Genomic DNA, 12,691 nt, shown 5'->3' with positions numbered 1-12,691 from the left:
AACAATCATTGGTTGTTTTACGTTTTCCCATGCTTTATGGGCCATTCTGATGCCTTGTAGAACGTTGATATTACTCTTCCATATCATAGATTAAAATTTTGACCACCTCTTTGCGATAAAATTGCTTGAAATTTTTAATTATTCCCAGATCTAGAGGTTGTAGTTTCGATGCTGCGTTTGACGGCAGAAATTGTATTGTAATTTAATAGATTTCAGTGATGTAGGGTTTTTGTACGCCATGCAGTTATCAACGAGCAATAACACTTTGCGAGTAGCCTAAGTCATTTCGTTGTAAATTTTTTCTAAGTAATCCAACCATATTTCAATGGCCGTCCAAGCTTTTTTTTGTCGCAAAGTAGTCCACTGGTAAGCTTTTAATATTTTTAAAGCATGTTGGATTAGCCGATTTTCCGATTACTAGCAATTTTCTCTTCTCAGTGCCGTAAATAAAATTGAGAGTCTTTCCTTGCTATGTTTTCCGCCGTGGCATTTCTCAGATTTAAGTGCCGATGCTTTCCATTTCAATTCAACCGGGCTATTCGGAACATGTTCTTAGATTTCGATCGAAAAAATTCGAAATTTTTTCGAAATTCAATATTTCAAAAAGCGTATTTTTTCTTTTCTTTTCGCACTTTCCGTTTTTTGAAAATAAAAAGATTTTAACTCCTTTTTTGGAATTGTTTCTGCATGAAGTCGCTTGTGCAAGTAATAACGATCATTTTGAACCCAGAATCATTGAAATCGGTTCGTTTTTGACTAAGTTATGAGCATTTAAACAAAAAATTTTCTTATACATATAATTAAAAAAAAAACCATTTTGAGGCGAAAAACAAAATGGCCGATAAATCTTGAAAAAAAAATTTTTCGGACGAACAAAAAAATACGTATCTCATTATTTTGACCAGAGAGCAACATATTTGAGTTACATCGAAATCGAAGAACATGTCCCGAATAGCCCGGTTGAATTGAAATGGATAGCATCTGCCATTGTTCGATCTGGTGCGCATTTAAAAAATAGCCCAGTTTTGTCTGCATTAAAAATATTGTGGGGCTGATATTCTGTCAACAGACATGGTATAAACGTTTTCCAGTCAGAAAAAACTTGGTCACTTACACTGGCACTTTCCCTACTCACTTTTCGAAATCCGATATCATAGCGCTTTTTAAAATTTTCAAGCCATCCGTTGCTAGCCTTAAATTCCTTGTGCCCCATACTTACAGCGGATTCTTCAGCTTTGGCTTTAATTAACGAACCTCCTAAAGGAATGTTTTGAGTGCGACATTGTGAAAACCATTTAAACAAACAGTGCTCAATGTCTCCATATTCAGCAGCCCGCATTCTTTTCGTCTTTAATGCCTTGGTGTTGCAAATAACCTCCCTAGTTTTTAAAATTGGTGAAAGAGTACTCGGCGGAATATTAAATTGTTTAGTAATTTCTTGTTTCGTTTTATGAGCTTGATCAACGGCATCAATTATTAACTTTTTCTCACGAATAGAAATTGAATAACGTTTTAACCCTTTCGGTACGGAAAGCCGGTAACGGAAATACAAATTATTTTATATGTTTAATAGTTGCAATGGGTGAAATAAAAGTATTTTGTCCCATCAAAATTGTATTCGGTTAAAAAGGGGCGGTGGGAGGGGCTGGGACATATATGTCCCCTCAGTATTTTTATGGACGCATTTGTCCCGTTTAGTATTTTCTGATCCAATATCGTTTTATATAAAAGATTGTTTTATTATGAATTCAACATATATTTAGTTTCAGTAAAGTGAAAAGAAGAAAACAATGAGCAAGTAATACAGTATAAAAAAATTGGTTTTTACTTATGGTAAGGAGCAAACAAGAATACTGATGGGACACATACGTCCCACCAGGATAAAAATGCCAGTGATTTTTTATATAACACAAAACCTTTTACTTACTTACCTCAATATAATAATAGAGCACTAGCACAATAAATAAATATATTTTCAGTAAACTTTGAAGAAACCACGAAAAATCGCAAAAAAACCTACCACTTGCAAAATTCGCGTCAACTTTTGCGTTTGTTTTTTGACTAATGAACACGTGTTTGCCATTTAACTTCAAATAACGGAAGGAAATACCGTTAAGAATGGCATTGACTACGAAATGGGATAAATAAAGTCCATTAAATTCGCTTAATTTCCAGGCTAGGTATCTTCAAACATGTGCCGGGACATATAAGTCCCGTTCGGACCGAAAGGGTTAATGAACTCATTTTGGCAAAAGTCAAGGCACGAGTGACCACAATTTCACACATTTTTGTGTACACGTAACATAATTACGGGACTTTTGTATATTTTGCTTTGTTCTCACTTTGTTATGCTGAGGTTTGGGATAACGGAACTTTAACGGCTTGCCACAAATTTGATTTTGCCTTATTTTATTTTCGTTGTATAGAGGTGTTTGAAAAATTGCATCGATATATAGAGGATTTCAGATTCAGAAATTCTTCGTTATAACTATAGAGCTTTTTTATATGAAAAACTTCGTAAAAGCGAGGTTTTTTCAAGGGACTTAAAGAAAAATTCGTTATGTTGAGTTTTTCGTTATAACGAAGGTCGTTACATCGAGCTTTCAATTTTCTCATATCATTCAGTATTCCTGGCATGGATTCGACCAGTTTTTTGTGTGTTAAAGACCTATTTTCACCCACTCTCACCCCTTGCATCTTCTAGGACTTTCTTGTTCCTAATAAAAAGCTTTTTCAGTTGGTTTTTCAAATGAGCCCACAGATATTCAATTACATTAATGTCTGGAGAATGTTGAGGTGTTTGAAGTACTTTGCGGCAGCTGTACATAAGCCATAGACGGACATGAGGTGCCTTATGCTTGGGATCGTAGTCATGATAGCACTGGAAATTGTCCTTAATTCCCACCTTTCTAGCACTTTGGATCAAATTTTCTTTCATAATTGTTAGGTATTGCTTGTAGTCTATATTGCCGTTAGATAGGTAGGTGAGATGGTTGAAGTGCCGGTCTGGCACTCCTCAAGTAGCAATAAAGCGCCGTTTTGATACCATTATGAGACTTCCAACAGGCAGATATCTACAGCCAGCCAAAGCTGTTGATATAATGGAGGAGGTTGATTGGATTTAGCTGCCAAACCCGGACATTTACAGAGAAAACGCTCTACAGTATTTTTCACTGAAAGGTCCCTACACCTTCTGCAATGGGGGTTAAATGTAACCCTAGCTTTTCCGCATGTGTGCCGATCGTCCACCCAGAGCGGTTGATATAATGGAGGAGGTTGATTGGATTTAGGTTGGCGCACGGCCCCAGGCTGTCGAAGAAAGGAGCGCCGAGAGACCTTAGTCGTCTAGATGCCAAACCCGGACATTTACAGAGAAAATGCTCTACAATCTCCTTCTCTGAAAGGTCCCCACAGCTTCTGCAATGGGGGTTAGATGGTAACCCTAGCTTTTCCGCGTGTGTGCCGATCGTCCAATGACCGGTAAACACATCTACGAGTTTGGAAATTGAATGGCGAGGAATCTAAGGACTTTCTGAATCCCTTATATATCGTATTGGGGCCAAAGGGTTTTCGAAATAGCACATGAAGAAATGGAGCTCCATCTTTTAATATTTATTATTTTATGTTATAAATATTTATTTATTTTATCTATTTAAAACAATTTATACAATAATAAATTACAGTACAAATTATACTTGTGTAAGCGACACCAGCCACGAGGCTTTCAGTCGTCTACATAAATTTTATTTTTTTATTTTTTTTTATTATAGCTCAGTAACATTAAAAAGTAAAATAAACAGAGTTAATATAGAAACAAATTACAAAAGTTGAGCCAATAAAATTAGATAAGATTTAAGATATTATTGTCCTTGAAGAATATTATTAGAGCTAGGTGTTCATAATGCTGTGTTTAAGTTAATGTTGTTAAAGCACTGATATTCGATTGTCTTCGGGAATTGAGTGATCAGGTGTTGTACTGTGCTCAGTCTGCCGGATCGGCTTTTCCTAGTCAGTAGGTGAGAGTGGGTAAATATCGTATGCCAAGCCCTAATCGAACGCAAGGCTTTAGGCGTTTGCAGACAAATTTGTAGAATAGCATGGTGACAGTCTTTTTGGGTTTAAATTGTGGTAATGATGACTTTGCGTTTTCCCATCATCTAGTTCTTCAATTCTTTTTCTTTTAATGGAGTGGTAGATATCAGCTCTGCTAAAACACTTAAGCATTAGTGCCAGGGTTTTAACAACTCTTTTAGCAGTTTCATCGGCAATTTTATTTCCTGTAATTCCAGCATGCCCGGGGACCCACATGATCTTAATTTTGTTGCATGTAGTAATCAGTGATTTCCTAATGAATGTGATAGTTCTATTTGAATTGCCTGGAAATTTCATTGCTGTGATACATGATTTGCTGTCAGTACATATAATAAATTTGCCCTTTTTTCTTTGCGTATTTGACGGCTAGTTCGATCGCTAAAGCTTCAGCCGTGAAGATCGAGCACATAGGATGCTTCTCTATCCTTGTCCTCTATCTCTATCATTGTGTTATTGTGTCTCCGTTTTTGTTGGTGACAGCCAAGGAAGTGTATTCAGAGGTTTTAGATCCATCAGTGGAAATAAAATTCCATCCTGAAGCATTGTAATGAGCAAAAGTCTCTAGGAATTCTGATTGAAAAATTAAGTTTGGCGTATTTTGCTTAGACCGGCTGAGTAAGGCGTCTTCGAATGATTTCGCGTTGATGTGAAAAGGGGGAAAAGTTTCAATAACGCTTTTCTCTCGAAAAAGCGTTATAAAAGATTCCTCGGCGAAAGCGATAGCTCTTTTTAAAGTTGAGTTTATCGTGAGATTACATTATTGAAAGCGTTAACCAGGGTTGTGTTGGTGGTATCGAAATATTTTGCCAAAATACGTGATGTTGAATCAATAACTCTGTCAGGGATACTCGGCAAGCCGCTTTCTGCTAATTAGCACTTTATTCGAGAGGTAGGGAAAGTTCTAATGCTCCGACGAATTGCGGCATGATAAGGAACTGTGATTTTGCATATTTAAGATGTTCTACAGTGTCCGTGGGTTGGTAAGGCGTAGTCAATTTTTGATAACAGGAGTGCTCTGACGACATTAACAGTGTAGTTGGGTGTATATAGCTATGTTTGCTAGATAGGTATTTGATGATGTTTAATCTAGTTGCTAAGGAGCTTCTAATATAGTTACAGTATGACTTAAACGCATACTTATATATACATATATAATTGGCGCCTTTACACTTTCTGGGTGTTTGGCCGAGCTCCTCTATTTGTGGTGTGCGCCTTGATGTTGTTCCACAAATGGAGGGACCTATAGTTTCAAGCAGACTCCGAACGGCAGATATTTTTATGAGGAGCTTTTTCATGGCAGAAATACACTCGGAGGTTTGCCATTGCCTGTCGAGGGGCGACCGCTATTAGAAAAAACTTTTTCTTAATTTGGTATTTCACCGAGATTCGAACCTACGTTCTCTCTATGAATTCCGAATAGTAGTCACGCACCAACCCATTCGGCTACGGCGGCCGCCGTAGATTAGAATCTATTATTAATCCTAGCGATTATAGGGTTTCCTTTGTTTGAATTTATAGATATATCGCATGGACTTTTCTTTCGGCATGTGTGTAAAAGGTGAGTTTTCTCAAGAGAAAGTCGTACGCCAGAGGTTATCGACCAAGGCGAAATATCATAAAGGATATCTTTAAAAATATTTTTGACAGTTTGGGTGTCGTTGAGCTTCGAATATACATATGACAATGTCATCGGCGTAATTTTGGTGCTCGATATTTTTGTATTTAGATAGAAGGAAACTTAATTCATCAAAGGCGATGATAAAGAGTAATGCTGAAAGTGGTAAACCTTGAGGAGTGCCGTTGGATAGATTGTGAATGGATGAGTGTGAGCCATTGACGGTGACTAAGAGTTTCCTGTTAGTAAGGAAGGATTTTATGAAGTTTAACACTTTTTGGACCAACTTTTCATCGTAATACCTGTTTCGAAGTCTAATGATAACAAATATATGTGGTTTTTAGAAGATAGGGCGTTGGTTATTAAATTGTCAAGGGTTAGTAAGGCATCGATCGTACCATGCCCCTTTTTGTATGCAACCTGACGAGAGCTAATAAGATTATTTCTTTTGGCATACCATGCAAGACGGTTGCTGATAATCTTTTCTAGGATTTTTCCAAAACAGCTTAGAAGGGAGATTGGTCGGTAGCTATTGGGATCCTTCCTGGGCATAAGTTTTGGCACTATGTTGGTTGCTTTCCAAAACTGTGGAAAGATACCAGTGGTCGAAAATTTTGTTATACAGCTCTATTAATCGTACCTTCATTGAGGCTGGAAGATTTTGTGTTAGTGGGTAGGAGATTTTATCTAATCCGGATGCTTTCCCTCTTCCCGAGCGGATTGCGAATTCAAATTCTGAAAGTGCTATTTGGTATTCTTTTGATTTTGTCGATAAAGGGGTTCATACGTTCTCGCTGTAATGTCACGTAATATCAAAGTCTTACTCTTTCTAAATTCAGTACTGAAGTTCTCATCGACACTGTTGGAAAAGTGATTAGCAAAAAAGCGGTGCTAAAAAGCCCAGACGGGGTGTTTAATTGAGAAGTAAGAGTATTTTTAGATCCTCCGGACAGGATCTTTATGTCATGCCAGATTTTTTTTCGGGGAGAAAAAGGGATTGATGTTGGCTGTAAATTTTTTGAAGCGTTCCCGCTTTGATGCTTTAGCCTGACGTCGAAAAAGAGCATTTAGTCTTTTGTAAGCGACTAAGTTTTCACGTGTTTGGCATCGTTTATATTGGTACCATGATAATTGCTTTTTTGATCTAAGAAATGGGGTGTGAGGTTTGTTGAACCAAATATAAAATTTCAGTAGTTAAGAAGTTTTGTAAGGGTGGAATGGAGGCGCATATTATATTCAACTTTAAATTAAGATTGACTTCAATACCAATAGCTGATATACTAGATTATATGGCGATCCTTTTAAAAGGTAAGCTTTTCTTGATCAGAATAGCATCACCTTGCTGACTTGAAATTATGTTTGGGAGGTTATGAAATATGCTGACATAGGCTTTGAAGTGGAGTGTTACTCGCTAAATGGGTTTCATTTAGTTTGTTACTTTAGTTTGTACATTTTCTTATTTAGTTTATTGTGTAGTTAATCGTCATCAGAAGACATACCTGGGTAAACTTCTGTTGACATTACATTATCGTCAGTGTGTTGAGAAGTGTTATTACAACTTGAGCTTATTGGATTAGTGTTGTTGTTATTCGAGGATAGAGGTATTTGGCGCTGAGTTTAACCTGGAGTCGAAGAGTGTGTTGTTGAGTAGTAGTTCGGTTCTTGTTAACGGGGCTGAGACGTACTGATAGAGTGCGAGTAAGGCTTGTGATTTTGAGTAGCTGATTCGTTGATTAATGTGGTGAATGTGTTAATGTAAGTTTGAGTGTTAATATTACAGAGTTCTTGAGTATTGAGAGAGATAAAGGAATTTTATGTATTGAATGTCACTTGGAGCTGAGTTATCTCAAGTTTTGAGAGATGTAAATAAATTTGATGAATTAGGAACGGAATGAAAGCCAATTGGAACTGAGTTATTTTGAGTATTGAAAGAGATAAAGGAATTTGATGAATTAGAAACTGGATGAATGTCACTTGGAGCTAAGTTATCTTCAGTATTGAGAGATGTAAATGAGTTTGATGAATTAGAAACGGATTGAATGTCACTTGGAGCTGAGTTATAAGATTGCAATTGTTGCAGGCTGCTTTACCTTCACAATGTTTGATAGTATGCCCCCGAAGTTGGCAATTTTTGCAGCGCATGGAGTTGGGAATGTATTGTCTAATGTTAACCTTGCGCCAGGTAATGTCGAGTTGCTTAGGTAAATTGTATGAGTCGAACATTAGCAGCACAACTCCGGTTGTGGTTAATTGGTTATTTTCATTTTTTCTTTGAAACTTATATGCTGCGACTACGCCTTGTGAACTAAGCTCATTCACTATTTCAGTTTCGCTGACGTTAGATAAGAAAAGGGCGAATACTGTGCGTTTGGTGCAGTTTAGGGTTTCGTGGTATTTGGCTTTAATATTACAAATTCCAGGGAGATGTTTTAAAGCAATGAAGCGTTCAGCTATTTTCTTATTCTTTACTAGTAACAAAATTTTGCCATCCCGAAGCTCACTCACTGTATTGATTTCAGTGTTTACTGCACATATGGCCTTGTGTATAGCAAAGCCGAAAAATTGTAATATAAGTTTATTTTGTTCAGCCGATTCAATGGTGATATGTTTGGGGTCATTTGTATTTCGTTTAACTGAAGGTAAATTGGAAAATTCAAAGAGGTCAGAGATTTCCATTTTTTGTGGGTTTTTGTTTAGGCTTTCGCCTTTTTCCTTTTTAACTCTCGAACTATCGGCTAGCAAGGCAAACCGATTAGTATAAGATTCACAAGGGGGGGAGGCCCTAGGGCCATTGTTGCACAGTAATTAACACAATTGAATTTAGTTTGTAACTTGTTCCACTTGGAAAATAACTTAGTTAACCTCCTATGAAATCACGTTGTCAAAAACACGTGGGTAAGAATGCTGAGAGAACACAGAATAAGATCAAAAGATAGCCGCTCGAATTGAGTGACAGTCGAAGACTGTCCTGAGAAATAATTTGTGCAGTTCCCCTTTAACAACTGTCAGGGGGATGCCGATGACCGGGTAGGAGGTCTCTGACATAGGTCCCTCTATGTTCCTATGTCCTGGAACCCAGATCAGAGAAATGTTACCTGCACACCCAAAAGATTTGATCTCCTTACAGGAGTTTACTATTTCGTTCTGAACCATGGCGTCGTCAGAGCCTTAATCGCGGCTTGACTATCGGAGAAAATGTTAATATCTCTCTCTCGCTCCCGCGTTCCCTAAGCATTTCTGATTTAGAGAAAAGCACCACCCTCAAACTCTAGTTTGCGGATAGAGAGATCTGTTCGAAGTTCGGAGAAATACGGTGCTAACTGCCCTAAAACGCTACCATGTTCCTTGAGAGATTACCTCCAGAGGCCGAACTCTCTAACCTGATTGCATTTGAGCTGCGATGTGAATGACGGAAAAGTCGATGGGAAGTAAGTGTAAAAGGATATTCAGGGCAGCACTGGAGCAAACTTTCCTTGCTCCGGTGATGCCAATGCATGCAGTCCTTTGCACCCTCCCCAGTTTAGTGTTATTATAGCCTTTCCGAAGAGCTCGCCACCAAACTAGGTATCCACACGTAAAAATTGGTAAAACCACTGCGTTGTAAATCCACAGCACGACCTGTGGCTTGAGTCCTCATTTTTTACCGAACATAGATTTCCAGGAGTAGAAGGCAATACTGTCCTTCTCTGGGAAGTCGAAAGGGTGGAGGTTTATATTTTCTGCTAAATAACACCAACTGATGTTATTAGAAGCACCTTCTATATCTATAAAGCCCGCCAAAGTGAATTATTTGCCTTCCAGAGATTTTTTCACAGCCGCTACGACCTCGCTTAAGGTTGATTCCGTGGATTTCCCTTTCAGGTAATCGTGTTGCGCTGGAGATAATTTGGATTCGATGTGCTCTCGGATATGATAATCAATCAATCTCTCAAACGCTTTTAGAATAAATCAGGTAAGTCTTATAGGCATAAGGTCCTTTGCCGAGTCGTGACCCATCCGCCCTGCCTTGGGTATGAAAACAACCCTCGTTTTCTTCTAGTTGGCGAAAACGTGATTAAGAGCGACTCACGTCAAGCAGATTTCTTGCAGGACAGGAACCACAGAGGTACTTGTTTTCTGAAGCATCACAGGCAAGATATCGCCAGAACCAGGAGATATAAAAGGAGAAAAACTATTTGTTGCCCACGTGATTCTGTCAACTGACGGGATAGATAACAGGGAAACATCGAGTAGCCCTACCTGTCGACAATGTCAAGTGGGGTAATAGAATTTTCCGGAAAGTGATTATTCACCAGGATAGTCAAAGATTTTTCTGCAGATTCAGCCCACTCCCCGACCTCCCTTTTTACAAGATTTCTGCAGGAGTGGTCTCTCGAAAGGATCTTGCTTAGCCTGGCAGATTCCTTCATGAATTCAATGGACTCGCAGTACTTCTTCCAGGAATTACATATTTAATGCCTTTTTTGTATTCATTCAAAATTACATGGCAATTTTTAAAGTTTTTAGTTTGGTAGTATTCGTTAAAAACCTTCCTAACCTTCTTTTTCAAGTCGGTGAGCGTCTTGCTCCACCAGGGAGGAAAGTCTTTCTTGCTAAAAGATACTGGATAAGCCACTTTGAAGGCCGTCTAATAGGATCGCTGCAAGTGTTCCGCCTGCTTGTCTAGTTGATCAGTGGATGAGTAAGAAAAATTTCACCTGTTCAATTTATTTTTGAAAACCCTATTGAACAGAGACCAGTCGGTTCTTTTAGGGTTTCTGTGAGGAGATATGGTGTCCCGTGCGAAACTGATTTCGAAAAGGATCAACCTGTAATTCGAAAAGGGATTTCTCTGAGAAACCTTCCAACTATCAACCCTAATGGCAGGTGAATTAGTCGAGAGAGTGATATTAAGAACCTGCTTCCAACCTTTTGATGTTTCCGATGCTGGAAATATAAACGTGGAGGTTTTGTTCTTGTTCCAAATAAGGAGATTTCGACTTACAATGAAATCAGAAAGAGACTCACCTCCATCATGCCGATGAGGATGGCCTCTTTATTAAACGAAGGTGAGTCCACCCAACGCCCCACTTCCTCAGGAGGTGCTGCAGTTTATGCTTCTTTTCATTGAGTACCTTCAGGTCCTGTTTAAATACCGGACGTAAGATTGTTCATCTGACCTAAATATGTTAATCTTGCTTTCATCTGCAAAGCCCTCAAATTTGGATTTCTCTTAATTTGTTGCACTATCCACCGTTCATTGGCATCCGATAACAGTTTTGGTCGTCCCGATTTCTTCTTATTTTCCACGGATTTTGTTTCCTTTAAACGTTTTATCACGACGTTTCCCATCTAACGGGGTCTATCCCCTATTACTGCGGTTTCCCGAACGGTTTTACCCTTTCCATGATGACTACTAATTATATTTCTAACTTCAATGAGTTTTGTCCACGCTGTCTACCCATGTTTATAATTTGGACTTTTATTCAACAAAACACGGCTGAAATTTTATTTTAATTTACAACGTTTGCTTCTTTCTTTGCACTGTTCTACCAAGAGCAAATTAATTGTGGGATTCCCCGTTTTAAAGTGCCAAACAATGGCAATAATGCCAGATGTCCGACTTCTTTTTTCACACCAATTTTGCGAATGCTACATGATAAAGTTTGTATAACAAGGGTACTATATACACACATGCATGTACATATAAACGCACACACAGGACTCTCACTTTATTGCCCTAAATTCGTATGTAATCCAAAGCTAAAATTTTATGCTTAGCAACTACAAGAACAAATTACATTAAGGGGTCTACTGGTATAGAATTTCAAAAAATCGATTTTTTGTTTTTTCGATATTTCGAAAGTATATGTAGAATCTTAAGAATATACTGTGAAAGTTTCATGCGGAAATTCCCAATATTATAGCTTGTACAGCCCATTAACTAGGTAGAGCGCGGTTCGTGCGCTCCTGTACCTCAAACTTTAAACTCATGTATTTATGTCGACTTTTTTTGGCGTGGTGTTGTCAAAAAACAAAAACCTATTCAACCAAACCGTCTGAAATTTTAATATGTTGTACACAACATCAAAGGCTATCGCCCGTACTAGAATCATATTATTATTTCAATTATTTGGTTTTTTTTTATTAAAAAACTCAAAAAAAAAACCGATTTTCAGAGTGTCAAATTCAAAACCGCGCCATTTCGTCAAACTTTTTTTATTCTTGTACGGAACATAGCTACAGTCATACTGATTAATAATGATTTTGGTTTTTGTGTTTCAGATAAATAGAAGAGTTTAAATAGACAACACCGTCCAGGTGCAATTTTTCGGAGGGTCAACTTCAAATTTTTTTTTTCCACTTTTGTATGTAAAAGAAGTTAAATAAAAAGCCTAAAAAATTTAAATAATGTTTTTCATTTTTTTATTCTATTATTTTTATTCTAAAAAAAAATCCTGAAAAAACCCAAATTTTTCGAGCTCTAGACTACCGGGACCCCTTAGTAAGCGCAGCCGTAGCGACCATGATTATTTTAATCGCGGCGGCACAGAACAAATATCGTGAAGAACAAAAAAAACATTATTACACTGTAGTGGATGTCTGGTAGACCCGCTTCGGTTAACACGATTTTAGTTGGAAATGTAGAGGCGTAAATGCTTCTTCTTCTTGCTGTGTGGTAAGATGCTTGAATTAGTGCGAGTTGTGTTTTAGCGCAGTGTCCATAAATTTCAAGGCCAAAGTCAATTTTAGATAACATCAGTGCTTTTACAATGTTAATTTGAGTTGAAATATGGATATGACAATGTTTTGACTACTTTATAATATTAAGTCTAGTGAGTAAGCTTATTCTAAGATATTTACAATAGCCTTTGTAAGTGAGTTTTTTATCAATAATTATACTCTTAATGCGTTAGTATGTGGAATTTGTGTATTAGCAAGGAAGAAGTTAGGTTAGTTCTTTTCATCCAAATGTGGAAGCCTGCGCTTTTATTTGCGGAAATT

Source organism: Anastrepha ludens, chromosome X (assembly GCF_028408465.1).
Source record: "Anastrepha ludens isolate Willacy chromosome X, idAnaLude1.1, whole genome shotgun sequence".
In the NCBI taxonomy this organism is placed as follows: Eukaryota; Metazoa; Arthropoda; class Insecta; order Diptera; family Tephritidae; genus Anastrepha; species Anastrepha ludens.
This window is presented reverse-complemented; position numbering follows the sequence as displayed.